The sequence below is a fragment of the Misgurnus anguillicaudatus genome, chromosome 16 (assembly GCF_027580225.2).
Source record: "Misgurnus anguillicaudatus chromosome 16, ASM2758022v2, whole genome shotgun sequence".
Classification (NCBI taxonomy): Eukaryota; Metazoa; Chordata; class Actinopteri; order Cypriniformes; family Cobitidae; genus Misgurnus; species Misgurnus anguillicaudatus.
In genome coordinates this window covers 19,910,771-19,927,218 of record NC_073352.2, presented here as the reverse complement: position 1 = coordinate 19,927,218, position 16,448 = coordinate 19,910,771, and positions in this window count along the sequence as shown.

Below are 16,448 nucleotides of genomic sequence, written 5' to 3'. Positions count from 1 at the left end.
TATACATTTGACACGTTATCTGACTAGTTTGCTAATAAAGCAGATTATAAAACATTGCTACATTTTAAACCTTTCAGCTATTTCATAAACAAGAAAATTACACACTATATTGTCAATTATACATAAGAAGATTTGGCATGTCATTTTAAAGATCAATTAAACATGTGGTCATTTCATTTTCATTCAGAAACCTGTGCTTCAATAAATAGACCTGTAAATTCATCAGAAACAATCCAGGTGTTAAATTCTTTGGCTCATTATATTAGACTCATTATACTGGACTCAATATGTTAGACTCAATATATTAGACTCATTATATTGGATTGGTTATATTGGACTCATTATACTGACCTCATTACAGTGTACTCATTAGTCCACTGATGAGGTCACTGATAAGCAGCAAATCTGTGACCTCATCCATTCATTAAAGCAGCTGTGCCCAGTTTTTAAAGCACTCTATCATGAACCAACTGTTTATTTTATTAGTAAGTCACCTTATCTTAACTAAATTATAATGTAATTGACAATGTAAAGTAACTTAAGTAAATGTTAAAAACTAGGTGCTTCCCATTTCTTATTTGTACAATCCTCGTTTCCTTTCCTTGCATCTTCACCCTGTCAGTAAATATCAAGTGGATTAAACACTAACCCCTGGTTTCACAGACAAGGCTTAAGGCTAGTCCTAAACTAAAACACATATTTGAGCTGTCTCAGCTGAAAATAACTTGCACTGCAATTGATTTGTCTCAAGACACACCACAAGTGTCTTTTTGTGAGGCTTTTTTTAAACATTTTAATTTAACCAAGGCCAGGCCCTGGCTTTAGCTAAGCCTTGTCTGTTAAACCAGTCCAATAAATATTAAACAATAAAAATAAAGTTACTTGGGATAGAGTTTATGGCGCTACTATATTAAAATAAAAGGCATTGTTAAAAGTGCTCTGGCCAGGCGCACAATGTGAAGTTATGTATGTAGCCTGTTATATGTGTGGTTCGTCATTTCAAAATATGTGTTCGGCGCATTGAGTGAACCTATGTGCATCACGTGTCTTGTCAAAATAAGTGTCTGCTGCAGACGCGTCTAAAGGGTTCATGATAAAAGAGACGCTCGCGTTTGCCAGATACTCGTATAATCTCATGTGTAATCAGAGTTTAGTGTTAAAGTGTCTTGCGTGTATTTTGTGAACGTGAGCGTCTCTTTTATAATAAACGGTTTTGACGTGTGTGCAGCAGGCACCCATTTTGACAAAACACGTGATGCACATTTACATGACGCAACAAACACATTAAGCGACACACATGACAATCGGTGTCCAGGTCACAGGCTGGAGGATGGAGCAAGGAAATGAAGCACAAATTTAAGTTTTGAGATGCATTCGTTTTCATAGCTTTTCCATTCAAAACCTATACTTTTGTCCTTATACAGGTGCTTTATTTATTTCCTGTTGCACACCTCTACCCCCCTTCTAAACCAATAAGACTGTGCAGGAAGTCTATAAAGCTAAAGTCCTGCAGCCTACCAATAACTTATGGTTGAAACTGCATTAGGCTCGGAAAAGAAGAGAGGTATTAAAACATTAAAATCCAATTTACCCAATGTACCTTCAACAAAAGGTGAAAACCTGATAGAGGCTTCACATCTAACAACTGTATAGCCTATTTTCTTCTAAAACATAAACCCTCTGGGTAAAGAACGAGTACAAGAGTATAGAATTGGCACAATCCCTTTAATATATTTTGACAAAAGTTTATTGTTATATGCCATTTGAAATGATGATCTTTTAAAGTATTTTTATATGTCAACCCTACTCCAATGTGTGTGCTTCTGTGTCACAATGGATATTATTGGCTGTCTGACGTTTACATTGTCTTAGATTCTACCTTTAGCAGAGCTGTAGGTGTAAATCTGCACAGCATTTTTCATGCACACTATAAATGAAGAGTTTGGTTCCAAAACGCAATAAATCCATTTTGACAAATTTCGGTAAAAACGTGTTTTCTATACCAAGAAAGTGACAAGATGAAAACCACTATTTTCTGTTACATATTTTTTACATAGCATCTTTAGGTTATAAAAACATAAAAAATTCAAATCCATAACTTGATTTTCAAAGATTTATTATAAAAACGAATTCTTTTTTCCACAAAATGCAATAAATCCATGACAGTTTTTTATTTCAAGATGCTATAAATCTATTAAATCAATGTATAAATGTGCATTCATCTTTACCATTTTATATTTATTTAGTTGACTAGTGGTATACAATGAATAAAAAAAACTTCAATAGCATTAACCAAAACACTTACTTTGTTATATTAAGAACACATTGCTCCGGTTATACTTGACGTCGTCTCTTTACATTTTTTAACAGCGATCAGCTGTAAAATGTTTTGGTCCTGCTCGATTTTCGTTGACTTTGAATAAAATAATGTAAAGTTTTCATAAGATCCTCTGGGGTCAATGTTTTAGCATGAGAAGCTGGATGCTGTCGGGAAAACAAGCACCCGAGTGCCTCTTGCGTAAATTATTAGATGTTGATGGCTTACGTTTCTTTCCCGTCACAGAAAACCATCACAGGTTTAGCAATGCAATTAAAGTATAATTTTGTTTTGTTTGTTGATCGCGAAGTACAAAGTAGATGAGGAAAACTAGGACTCTGTGTACTCAGCGCGCCGCCATTGCTTGTTTACATTGCGTGACTGGTGAGCTGTAATTTCAGGACTGGATTTACTGCGTTCTGTAAAAGAGGAGGAGTGGCGTTTATCGTATTTTGGGAAAAATGGAGAAAAGATGACAGAATAACACGGCGGATATTGGATTTTGCGTAAATTTAAGAATTTACTTTTAACTACTGACCTGCTATAATACTGATTTTTGGCAGTAACTCATTTTTTTCAAAAATGGCATTTATCGCGTTTTGGAACCAAACTCTTCAAATATAACTAAATCTAAATTTGAATTAGTGTTACTGACCCAAATGTTGTGCATAATGTATTCTTGTGGTCTTGCTCATGTCTGTGAAGTACAGGAGACCTCAGAGTGTTTCATTTGTCATAGGTTTCAAGTTTTGACTTGTGATACGCTGATATAACTTATAAATACAATTTTATAAGCAATTGAAATTGTTTAACTTAAAATGTTAAGTTAAAGTAACACATATGTTGATTTGACAAAAATGCTGCATTTTTGCATGTTTGCTGTATCTGAAACGTAAAAAAGCTAGTTCAGCTGAGGAGCAACTTTCAGATAATTGGCTGTATTTTACATGATAATTTGAATTAAATGTCAGAAAATGCCATGCATCCCAATTACTTTTAAATTACCTCCATATTGCCAACCGTGCTTAATTAAGTAATGCAAGTCCAGTTAATTAAAGGCAATTATAAAAATGGATGTGTGTACAGTTGGTTGGAGCAAATGTGAAAGAAATATAAAACACTTCCTTACTTACAAAAAACAATCTAATACTTTAAACAGAAACAGGAAGAATTCACTAAAAATGACTTGTTTTCACTGATGGCACAGATTTTTTTGTATGAGTAAATCACATTGATTCAATCGAGTTATCTGAATCAAGTAACCGCACAATGTTCTCATAAAATCTGTGGAAAACAATTCACAAACACCAATTACCTTGAGGTTGAGGTTTTATTACTATATAGAGGATGCAGAAGATAGCATTCTTAACACAGACTATACTATACAGCATCGCTCTACCACTGTGACCACACACCTGAATCAGCTTTTTCAAAATGCTCACTTTAAAGTACTCTTTAATACTTTAAAATAGCTTTAAAGAAACACAGTCGACAAAATGGATATTTTGACGTTCGAATCAATTCAGCACCTCTGGTGTAGAGAGTATAAGTATTAACAGAAACATACTGTTGTTCGGGGGCCTAATTTAGTCCCTTAACTTGTCTGAGCCTCCCCTTGCTTTTAGCCTTTAATTGGACCCAAAGACCCTTTCCAATAACGCTTGGTTTCAGCTGAGAGAGCCAGGATTTATCTGAGCAGCAGAATATAAAGTGACCTCCACAGTCACATTGTGCTTCATCAACCCACGGTGAGGCTGAGAATAAGACAGGGAACCATAGATAAATAAGTGTTTGCATGGACAAATCAATATAGTCTCACATATCACATCACAGTAGGAAGTGCCATGAAAAGTAGCTGGTGAAGTTTTACATTTATTTTCAAATGTGTTTAGGGCAGTCTCACATCTTATTTTACAATATAAAGGCCTTGCTTTTTAACAACATGTCTGCAATGATCTTTCAGCACTTCTGAAACTGAACGGACCATAGCATTGCTATAAAACGCGACTTCACAAGCATTAAATTTTGGCTTTCCTAAAGCAAACTTAAATGTTTTTTTTTTAAAGAAATCACTATTATTATTCTTATTACTTTATACTGTTTCTATATAGTAGTATGATGTAACACGAAGAATTACGTGAAAGAAAAGAAAGATAAAAAGGAGAAACTTTACACACATGCATTAAACATGATGACATTAAAGAGCCACACAGATTTATAATATAAATTTCATAATGATCCTTATGCTGAGAAGTCAAGCAGGAAAAGTAAAGTGACAATACTGAGCCCATTTTGGAGTGAACAATATAAAGTTTTTTTACACTCTAAAAAATGCTGGGTTATTTTCACCCCAGCACTGGATTAAAAAGGGACGAGCCCAGGGGATTGGGTTACAGTCCGAACAATCGGTTAAAATAACCCATAATTTTCAGTTGAAACAACCCATCATGGGTTAAAGCGAGCTGGGTTCGTTCTTTTTTGACCCAATGCCGTATTGAAAATAACCAAAAGTGTAGATTTTTTAGAGTTTACAGTGTTTCCCATACATTGATTTATTTGTGGTGGCCCACCACAGAATCAACACTGGCCCCCACAAATAGAATTTTCATGATTCCCATTTACATTTTTATTTCACTATTTAAAACAGCTTAATTCGGCTTAAAATATAATTTGATATAATACAGATCAAATACAGATACAGATCAAAGAGTAGAAGTGAAACATATTTCAGGTGCCAACACTAGATCAAACGCAAACACGACATGATGACGTCACATATATGCTAATTAGCGGGTGACATCATCACCACCACAGTCTCCCCAAAATCCTGTGAGAAACACTGAGTGTAGTTTTACATGTCACTGTTTATAACACAGGGCATTCAACCTTAGTTGGGCTACTTTAAAAAAATGGGGGCATAATTACCCACTTCTTAGGCACCATTACACCACTTGTTGCAGTAAAGGTCTCTCTTAAATTTCATGATTTGATTGTTAAATGATAAAGGAAATGGTCTCAAGAGAAAGCTCACGTCTTTCTCTGTTTGCCTTGCTACAGTACATGCAATCCTTACCCAGCTGAGCGTGTAATGGCAGCAATGATTGAACAAACCATCTAAGATGAAGAGCACAGACAGATAAAGGGACATGTGAGGTTACATGGGGGCAAAAAAGAGGAAAAGTAGGAAAAGCTCCAGATGTTAAATCGTGCAGGAACTCAACAGTGCAAATTTCTTTGAACTCAACCAAGCGGCAAAAGGTAATGGTAAAGCATTGGGTAAGGATCTGGGGCAAAGGTTTAAATTATGACAACTGCCAAGCAACACCTTTCCCAGCCTGTTTATTTCTCCCAGTCTCTTTCGCTTTGTACAGTGCTGTTACATTATAGTATGAAAAATTATCTGTAATTGTTTGGGTACCCAACTGTTCAGCCTTAACCCAAGCATTAGTTCATACAGAAATAAACAAATGTAATGATGTAAATTGATGCATATGCTACAAAGTCGCACTGAAGAGATGCACTGTGACTGTAGCACGGTGGAAGTCAGGTCTTTTGATGGCCTGTTTTGTTTTTGCAAAGCAAAAGAATGCATGCCTATTTTTTACTTCATTAATATTGCATTCTGCTCTATGTGAGGCCCCTAGGGGTCATTGTGCCTTTTTATTTCCTCTCTCCGGAAAGCTTTGCAACTAGCACAAACATGGCTGTTGCTAACAGCCTCAGCGGTAGCTATCAATTCGACATCAGGATTAATAATGTGCTTGTCGACAAACGAGAAGCCCACTGAGAAAGACGCCGCATGTGGTGGCATAAGGGTGGGGGGTGAACATGTTTGCTCTTTCCCTTTAAACAGCCGCATACCCTCACATGTGTCCACCCCCTGCAGCTGCCCACATGACGAGCAGTAGTAACCTCCAAAATGTCCTTATATAAAGTTTGCACTTCAGGAAAAATCTGCCATCTTTGCATGTGATGAAGATTGAAATGAAGCTTCTGAGCCCTATGGATAAATTGCACCACATTTTAATGCTGACCTGTGTCAGTTATTCAAAAAAAAGTTTTGTACAGTGCCAGTTTAAGAATAAAATATGACAGTATGTCTCTTATAAGTTGATGGATTAGTTTTTAAAGCTGATGAACTCTTCCTTTACATTGACTAGAGTAAATCATGCTAGCAAAGCCAAGCTGTAAAATACCCTCAGATGCAGCAATCTCACTCTTTTGGTCTGGGTACAGTGCCTAATTCACTGCCAGGGGACTGCCCTTCTGTTCTTCTTTGGCACCAGTCTCTCTCACCATGTCCACCATATGTCAAGTGCTACCCTAAGATGCTTTTCACTGGCATATGAGAAAGACTGTCAGGAAGCCGAAATAGACCAGAGATTATTGGAAACCTCTCACCTTACATTTTTAGAATTGTTTGCCGAAAGCAACATGCCTATGGCAGATTTCCAAACTTAGTAGAGGTTAGGAGACGCAGCAGTGGAGGAGTTTGTGTCTCTCAAAGCAAGACGCCAAAGTGTGAATTTAATAAATGTGTTGTGTGAATTTAGTATTTGTATACACAATTTACAGTATATTAACATATTATACTTTGTGTAACTGTGTCTGTGTGTGAGTACAGAGAAAATAGGTACACAGAGAGAAACACTATAGCGTAAGATATTTAACTTAAAAAAAAACTACTGGAAGAATCCTGCGTAGATGAAATATTAAATAATATGAAAGAGTCATATAATACAGAGTGATATATATATATATATATATATATATATATATATATATATATAAAATATATTAGCAAAGTAACAAACATAAATGAACGGACAGGCGCACATGTTACACAAACCCAGAAAATTTTAAAAAACAGTGCATCTACAAGAATGAATGAGAATTTCCCATTAGAGAGCAGATGTTTAATCTGAAGCCTCAATGGACATGTAAAACACATCTTTCTATCCCCAGTCTTATGCTGTATCTAGCAGCGAAGCCCAGAGGGCTGAGGATCATGAAAAGGCTTTGATGAGAAATTGAAAGAGGATTTGTACCTGCAGTGTACAGTAATGATATAGGCATCATCCATGCACATTTCCAGCAATGTCTTGCTAAGCATTGAACTCTGTTTCTAAATTTTCTTTTAAGTCACAAAAGTATTGTTGTACTATTTTTTGCTGAATTAATTTTCAGTACAGTTTCAGGCATTGCCAACACAGCAGCATTGGTTCGATGCTGTGAGTGAATATAGTAATATGTTGTTATTAACTAAAGGCAAGGCAAGGCCTAAACCAACTTTTTTCATTGAATGATCTGTAAGAATTAGGGTTGTGACAATTACTCGTGCAAATGCGCGTTTTCTCAATGAATGAATTTGAATGAGTTGCGGTGAAATGCAGCCACATCCCAAAGCCAGGGGGCGCTCTCGCATAGAATCACCATTTGTGCCACAGAAGTAGCAGCATACCAAACACTATTCCAGGAAATGTCTAAAGGAATATTTATATCGCTGTTCTTCAGATTGTTTCAGGTATTTTCATGATAATAAAGAATATTTTAAATGATTGTGTTTTTTTTAAATGCACGTTATAAACAAGTCAAACTTGTAGTGATTTTAGATCGGAGCCGTAGTACATGCACAAGCTGTGCATAAAACATTGAATCGGAGCCTTACGATTCACGAATCGATTTTAGACAGGTCTTTTTAATGGGAGCGCGATGCATCGATGCACATCCCTAGTAAGAATAGGGCTTTATTAGTGGTGTTCATTGATTTGAGTAACTTTTTTGACATTTGGGTATAAAGTGTTTCAATGCTACAATATATGGTGTAAAAATGTGCTGACCTCTTTAGGTTGAACAGTGGCTACTGCAGTTGAATTTTCCTATTGGATGTGCGGTACTACGTGACGTAAGCCGTACGATGTGACGTAAGCAGGTTCAAGCTCACTACACCCTTGGTACGAGCTCAGTTCGTCCCCTCTATCTCCATTGGGGTCTGCCCACTTTTCTTGCATTTTTCAATTATTGCCAGTGCATGGAGTCAGGCTCTGATCAGGGGTTTAGTTACTCTAAAAAGTATTACAATTTACACTCACCTAAAGGATTATTAGGAATACTAATACTGTGTTCGACCCCATTTCGCCTTCAGAACTGCCTTAATTCTACGTGGCATTGATTCAACAAGGTGCTGAAAGCATTAGAAATGTTCATATTGATAGGATAGCATCTTGCAGTTGTTGGAGATTTGTGGGATGCACATCCAGGGCATGAAGCTCCCATTCCACCACATCCCAGAGATGCTCTATTGGGTTGAGATCTGGTGACTGTGGGGGTCATTTTAGTACAGTGAACTCATTGTCATGTTCAAAAAACCAATTTGAAATGATTCCAGCTTTGTGACATGGTGCATTATCCTGCTGGAAGTAGCCATCAGAGGATGGGTACATGGTGGTCATAAAGAAATGGACTTGGTCAGAAACAATGCTCAGGTAGGCCGTGGCATTTAAACGATGCCCGATTGGCACTAAGGGGCCTAAAGTGTGCCAAGAAAATATCCCCATACCATTACACCACCACCAGCCTGCACAGTGGTAACAAGGCATGATGGATCCATGTTCTTATTCTGTTTACACCAAATTCTGACTCTACCATCTGAATGTCTCAACAGAAATCGAGACTTCTCAGATCAGGCAACATTTTTCCAGTTTTTCTGGTACCCGGTGGGGTCTTTTGCTGTTGTAGTCCATCCGCCTCAAGGTTGTGCATGTTGTGACTTCACAAATGCTTTGCTGCATGCCTCGGCTGTAACAAGTGGTTATTTCAGTCAAAGTTGCTCTTCTATCAGCATAAATCAGTTGGCCAATTCTCCTCTGACCTCTAGCATCAACAAGGCATTTCCGCCCACAGGACTGCCGCATAATGGATGTTTTCCCTTTTCACACCATTCTTTGTAAACTCTAGAAATGGTTGTGCGTGAAAATCCCAGTAACTGAGCAGATTGTAAAATACTCAGACCGGCCCGTCTGGCACCAACAACCATGCCACGCTCAAAATTTCTTAAATCACCTTTCTTTCCCATTCTGACATTCAGTTTGGAGTTCAGGAGATTGTCTTGACCAGGACCACATCCCTAAATGCATTGAAGCTACTGCCATGTGATTGGTTGATTAGATAATTGCATTAATGAGAAATTGAACAGGTGTTCCTAACAATCCTTTAGGTGAGTGTATACCATTTGGTACAGATATGTACTTTTGAGATACCAGTATGCACCTCTAAGGTACTAATGTGTACCTTTTGAGGTACCAATATGCACCTTTTAGGTACAAAAGTGTACCCAAGTGACAGCTTTTGTTCCTTTTTGTACCGTTTTCTGAGAATGTGTGTAGAACAGTAGAGCAACATGCAAAAAGTATTTAACCCATCCATGTAAATTGTGCGTTTCTGGGCTTTTCATAACAGTTACAAGTAGTTAATTTTGCTTTTAAATTAAAATATTTCCTTCGGGGTAATGATGGTCTGAAACTGAAAGTCATATTTGTGAATCATGGCTTAAGCCAATATTACATTTCATATTGACAGATGGATGGAGTCAGACAGGCCAGGTGTGGAAATGGGTTATGAACAGATGCATGAAAGAGGTCGTGCCATGTCTCGAATATCACCCTTACACTTCCTTTTAGCCTTGGCCCGAAGTGTTTTCAGAACCAGAATTAAAAAAAGATTAGTGAGTTGATTATAAAAACATGAGATCATCCCCTCATGCTCTACATGGATGCTTGTGTTGCCTGTAAGAAATGTAAGGCTCACTATTAAGAATAAAAGCATATTGAATGACATTGCGACTTTAATTCAGAGATTCATTTTTTATTTGTTGCTAAGGAGACGTGAGTCAGACGCTCTAACATAGCTTCAGTCATACAAGAGTCACATATCTCTCTCTGAAAGAGACACACCATTTAACTTTACTGCTTTGGCTGTGGGGGGATGTAAGTGAGCGTGAATAATGTAGAACATTAAGGAACTGCAGATTATCCACTTCCTTCTGCTGACTATTCAATAGAGACGGTCTGATGATTTACCCTACTGTACCACCTTTGACCTTATCACAGAGTGTAATTTGTGATGGTTGCAACAGGAAATAGAACAATTTTAATTAACCCCACTCACCACTGGTAAAGACAGCCTGATCTCACGGGAATTTATACGTATTTTACGAGTTGGCCAATTCGTATGAATTCATACAAAGTGATTTGTACAAAAATATACGATTATTAAAAAAAAATAATAATGGGTGTGTCTCAATCAGCTCCCTTGTTTAGTAGGCAGGGCACTGAGGGAGTCGGCAATTTTAAAGGTGCAATTTGTAAGATATTTGCAGTAAAATCTCCAAAAACCACTAGGCCAGTGTTATATATTTTGTCCAGCTGATTACTATCAATATCTGTAATGTTTTCATCTACTTGTAAATCGTGAGAAAATTTCCATTCAAAACATTGACACGGGGCAGTGCAGTCTCCTGTCAATGACGTTAATATCCATGTGACCCTTTGTCACCCGCCTTTACTGACGTAACTCACATGAGAACCCTGGTCGAGCTCGAAAAAATAAAATGGCGGCCAAGGAAGCGGCTGGAGCACAAATTTAGTGAAAAAAACGTATATTTTCACTTTTTAAGCATTTTAATTTCATTTCTAGCGAGAAATTAGTATTGTAGTTTTCAAATATGTGATTAGTTATCACAAAGGCGCTCTCTGTTTATATTTCAAACACGCTGCCTTTGAAGTGCGTCGGAAAGCCTTTCTCTGAGCGGCCTTCAGAAGTCATGTCCTCATGAGGCAGCGAGGCCACAAGTCCTCACAGTCCTCACAGTCTTGAGGTTTCGGACGCAGCCAGTGTCGTGGACAAATGCGGAACTATGCGCTTGCTTATGGACTTATGGATATCTCTGTACCGTCTGCCGCTGGTTGTGTCAGCTCCTGTAAGCGTACGGGCCAACCAAACGACCCAAGAAGAGTTTGGAACAAAACGAGAGAGGATCAATTTGTTGTTGCATTATCTGGATAGAGAGAGCTTCACGACAACATTTAACTATAGACCGAGATTCTGATCCTGCTTGTGTTTTACGCGATGGGTGAGTTGTTTTGATTCGTAACCCTTCAAAAAACGTATGCTATTATATTGATCACAACATTAGTGTGTAGATTGTAATCAGCGCGTCTTCCCGCGGAGGATATGCACATCAAAAGGTATTGTACAGCAATATAAATGGTCATTTTAAGACACTTCACAATAAGATTTGTACTGTCAATACATTATGTGAAAAATCATTGTAGATTGTAAGTTGAAAACTTAATTCTGAGCTGTGTTTACCATCGAATTTGGACTAATACTGTAATATCAATATGACTAACAATTTCGTTTTGAACATCACATATAAACTTACATAATGAAATAAACGATGTCATCAAACGCAACATTTATAAGACTTGATTACCTTATCCATCAACGTGATTTCTCGTTCTCGTCTGATATGGCTTAAGTTAAAGACTACAAATCCCATAATTCCACGCTGCTCCAGAGCGTCAGTAAACAACATCATTGTTTTTGTTTGATCTGGCGCCATCTTTCGGCGCATTTTACATATTGTATCTTTAAGTGCTGTCTCAATCGGAAAATCCTTTCAGTGCACTGGAACGTTCGTTCCCTAAAAATTCCCACAATGCAACGCAAAAACCAGTGAGCATCGATGGTCCCCAAGTTCCCTTACCGGAAATCACGTGACCTTTTCTGAAGCTCGCCAACCGAAAATCACGTGAACCAACTCAATAAACTTTATGAAATGTGACAGAACTTTTATAAAGACAAACATTTGTTTTAGTTTTAAATGTAAACACACATCGCTAGGCAGTAAGGGACCACAATCTACTCAATATTTAAAATAATAATATTTATTTACAATTGTAAAATATATATATTTAAAATTTAATTATATTCCTTCAATTGCACGGATATGTAAGACAATAATGACAGCGTTTTTTTCACAATGTACTGTTTAAAATTAAGTCAGAGAGATGTTGCACTGTAAAAAATGTGCTGTAATTTTGCAGCTGGTTGCCAGTAACTTACTGCAGAAGATAAAGTCATTAAATGTTTCATGTTCATTTAACTTTGAACAAAACGTTGCCAGTAAATTACAGCAAGTTACTGGCAGCTAGTTGCCAGTAATACCCATTAATACTGTAATTTCTACAGACATTTTTTACAGTGTGGTTTTGCCGGTTGTTAATGAGTAACAGCTGTGAATGATCACAACGCGCTTAAAGGATTAGTCAATTTTCTTAAAAGAAAAATCCAGATAATTTACTCACCACCATGTCATCCAAAATGTTGATGTCTTTCTTTGTTCAGTCGAGAAGAAATTACGTTTTTTGAGGATTTTTCTCATTTTAATGGACTTTAATAGACACCAACAATTAACATTTAACTCAACACGTAACACTTTTTTTCAGTGGAGTTTCAAAGTACTATAAACGATCCCAAACGAAGCATAGCATAAGGGTCTTATCTAGCAAAACGATTGTCATTTTTGACAATAACAAATATACACTTTTAAAGCACAACTTCTCGTCTAGATGCGCCAGCATGACCCCACGCAATACGTCATGACCCAGTGGCGGTTCTACACGGAGGCCAAGGGTGGCTCGTGCCTCTGTAGACAAGTCCCTGGCCACCCCTGTGGCCACCCCGTGCTGACTAAATAAAAAAAGTATACATTTATTTTGATTTTACACGCGAGCGCCAAAGGCGGAACTAATCCGACGACCGACGCATAACGTTCTAAACGGGCAAATTAGAGCGGCGCACCCAACCACTGTAGCTGGCTGCGGGTGCTGGGTGCTGCTCAGCGAGTGTCTCAATTCGTTCTCAATTTTCCGATGTTGAGAATGTGTATGCAGGTTTGGGCACTGGTAAGGACTCTAGCTCACTTGACATTGGGACACTGTTCACTTGTTCTCTTGTGACGTGGCTGCTTAAGCGCGGTGATCATTCACAGCTGTTACTCATCAACAACCGGCAAAACCAACATCTCGCTAAATTTGTAAAGTTTGCTCTTACATATACGTGCATAAAATTGGAGGAATATAATTAAATGTGTCATATAAAAATGTTTACAATTTAAAATAAATATTATTTTAAATGCTGATTAAATTGTGGTCCCTAACTGTCTAGCAATGTGTGTTTATATGTAAACTAAAACAAACGTTTGTCTTTATAAAAATTAGCATTTCATAAAGTGTATTGAGTAGGCTCGCATGATTTTCGGTTGGGGGGCTTTAGAAAAGAGCCCAGCTCCCCTTTTGCACCTGCACTCACTCTTGTATTAAATAAAGATTTATATGATTGTAAAGTAAGATAAAGTTTATGGGGAATAAAGTTTCCCGGAAAGGGATTAGATAGTCCTAGACTAAAATAAGTGTAAGAGCTGTCCAAACTGAAAACAACTTGCAATGCCATATTTTAAAATACACCAGTGCCCTTTGATTTGCTTCAAAATGCACACAAGTAATGTATTTAGTAAGGCATGTTTGTTAAAACTAGTTATATTTCCTATTTAAACTAAGGCCTAGTCCTGTCTTAAACTAATTCCTGTAACCCCCCTTATAATCTTTAAATATAATTTCTTGCCGTTTTTTTATGTGCCCCTCTGGTAAAACACTGGCCCCTCCTTGGCCCCCCTAGTGAAATTTGTCTAGAACCGCCACTGTCATGACCTCAAGAGGTCACAGAAGACGAACGCGAAACTCCGCCCCAGTGTTTATAAGTGTGTTGAAAGAGGACCGTTCCTACGTTGTTGTATGTCAACTGATATTAATTAATTTCTTTGTGTCAGTTTATTGTTTACAATGATCCGCAAATGTGCGTTTTATATATGTAACACATGACCTCCCTACGTCACTACGCATTTACGTTAGGTCACGCTGGACCGGATCTAGACGAGAAGTTGTGCTTTAAAAGTGTATATTTGTTATATTTCTTGTCAAAAATGACAATCGTTTTGCTAGATAAGACCCTTATGCTTCGTTTGGGATCGTTTATAGTCCTTTGAAAAAAACTGTTACGTGTTGAGTTAAAATGAGAAAAATCCTGCAATGTTTTCCTCAAAAAACATAATTTCTTCTCGCCTGAACAAAGAAAGACATCAACATTTTGGATGACATGGTGGTGAGGTAATTATCTGGATTTTTCTTTTAAGAAAATGGAATATTCCTTTAAGCAGCCACGTGACAGACAAATAAGTGAACAGTGTCTATTGTCAAGTGAGCTAGGGTCCTTACCAGTACACGCACCTGTGTACACGGTATACTGATTCAAGACCTCGGGAGTTAGGGAACGAATTGAGACACAGGGAATGAAACCCCACCCCTAACCAACAACATGAGTTGACTTTATCTGACAAAGACTATTTGTTGGCTAAAACACTAATATAAATTGATAAAAACCTTTTTGAAGTACAAAAAGGTTGAGCACCTGCTACAGTTTTTTTTTTTTTGGATGTGCAAAGCAAGATATAGCCTATTGATTTACTTAAACAAAAAAGGCAGTACCAGTTTTTAATTAAGCCTATACCTTGATAAAAGAATGTATTTTAAGGTAAAAAATAAAGTCACTTTTAAGAAGTGTGTTGATTTTACCATGTGTTTGATTTAGAAATATTTTTTGACTAAGTTTGTATATTTTAGAGATGCACTTTGTTATAGCCAGAGGCGATGAAAACAAGATTGCAAAGTTTCATTTTTGTAAATGCTGAAAGTGTCAGTTCGTTTCCCTGTCTGTGCTTCTCAAAAGAATAATTCTGGTTTCCATCACAACATACCCGGTTACATAAAGCACATTAATACCCTTGCACAATGGAGAATCTCTTATGCATGAGCTGAGTAATCATCACATGGAAGTGGTTGCCATAGAAACTCCTGCAGTGTGGAAGCGGCCAACACTAGTTGAACTTCGGCATAAATTAGTTACTAACACAGCTTGCGCTTTCAGCTAGTGTTGCGAGATCAAATCGATCATTTGTATATGTGTTTGTGACTTATAAAGGTGGCATGGATGTGAGTCAATTACAGCATCATCTACAGATCACACATGCTAAACAGCATCCTGTTCCTCACACAGGAAAGAAAAGAGCACAGCCACTGCTGTTTCCATGACAACTCAGACAGGGGATAACACAGGTTTTATTTTTCCCTTCTGTGCTGAATCTCAACCTATTAGGGCAGTGAAAATATTCTTTTTTTTATTTCTCGTCTTCCTCCGGTCCTGAAAGCGTCAGCTTGACCTCACGCAATACATCATGACGTGAAGAGGTCACAGAGGATGAACGCGAAACTACGCCCCAGTGTTTACAAGTGTGTTGAAAGAGGACCGTTCCGACGTTGTTGTATGTCAACTGATACTAATTAATGTCTTTGTGTCAGTTTATTGTTTACAATGGTCCGGAAATGTGCGTTTTATATATGTAACACGTGACCTCCCTACGTCACTAAGCATTTACGTTGGGTTGCGCTGGACCGGACCTAGACGAAAAGTTGTGGTTTAAAAGAGCATATTTTTTATTTTTCTTGTCAAAAATGACAATCGTTTCGCTAGATAAGACCCTTATGCCTCGTTTGGGATCATTTATAGTCCTTTGAAACTGTTGTTGGTGTCTATTAAAGTCCATTAAAATGAGAAAAATCCTGCAATGTTTTCCTCAAAAAACATAATTTCTTCTCGACTGAACAAAGAAAGACATCAACATTTTGGATGACATGGCGGTGAGTAAATTATCTGGATTTTTCTTTTTAGAAAATGGACTATTCCTTTTAAGAAACTACCTAGCTTTATGGGTTAACATTACTTATTATTAACTGTTATTTAAATGTCATTAAGTGTTAATATTCTGTCAAATAATTTTAAATACCTTAACAAAATGCAACAGACACGGCAAAATATTATACTTAACTTTATGTGCACAATACATAAAAAACGGAACTTGTTCTTCCTCACATGGAGGGTTCTAAAATTTCCTGACATAGAAGAAAAAAAATAGCAAAACATTTAATCTGTTTAATTTAATGTAATTAACTTTGCA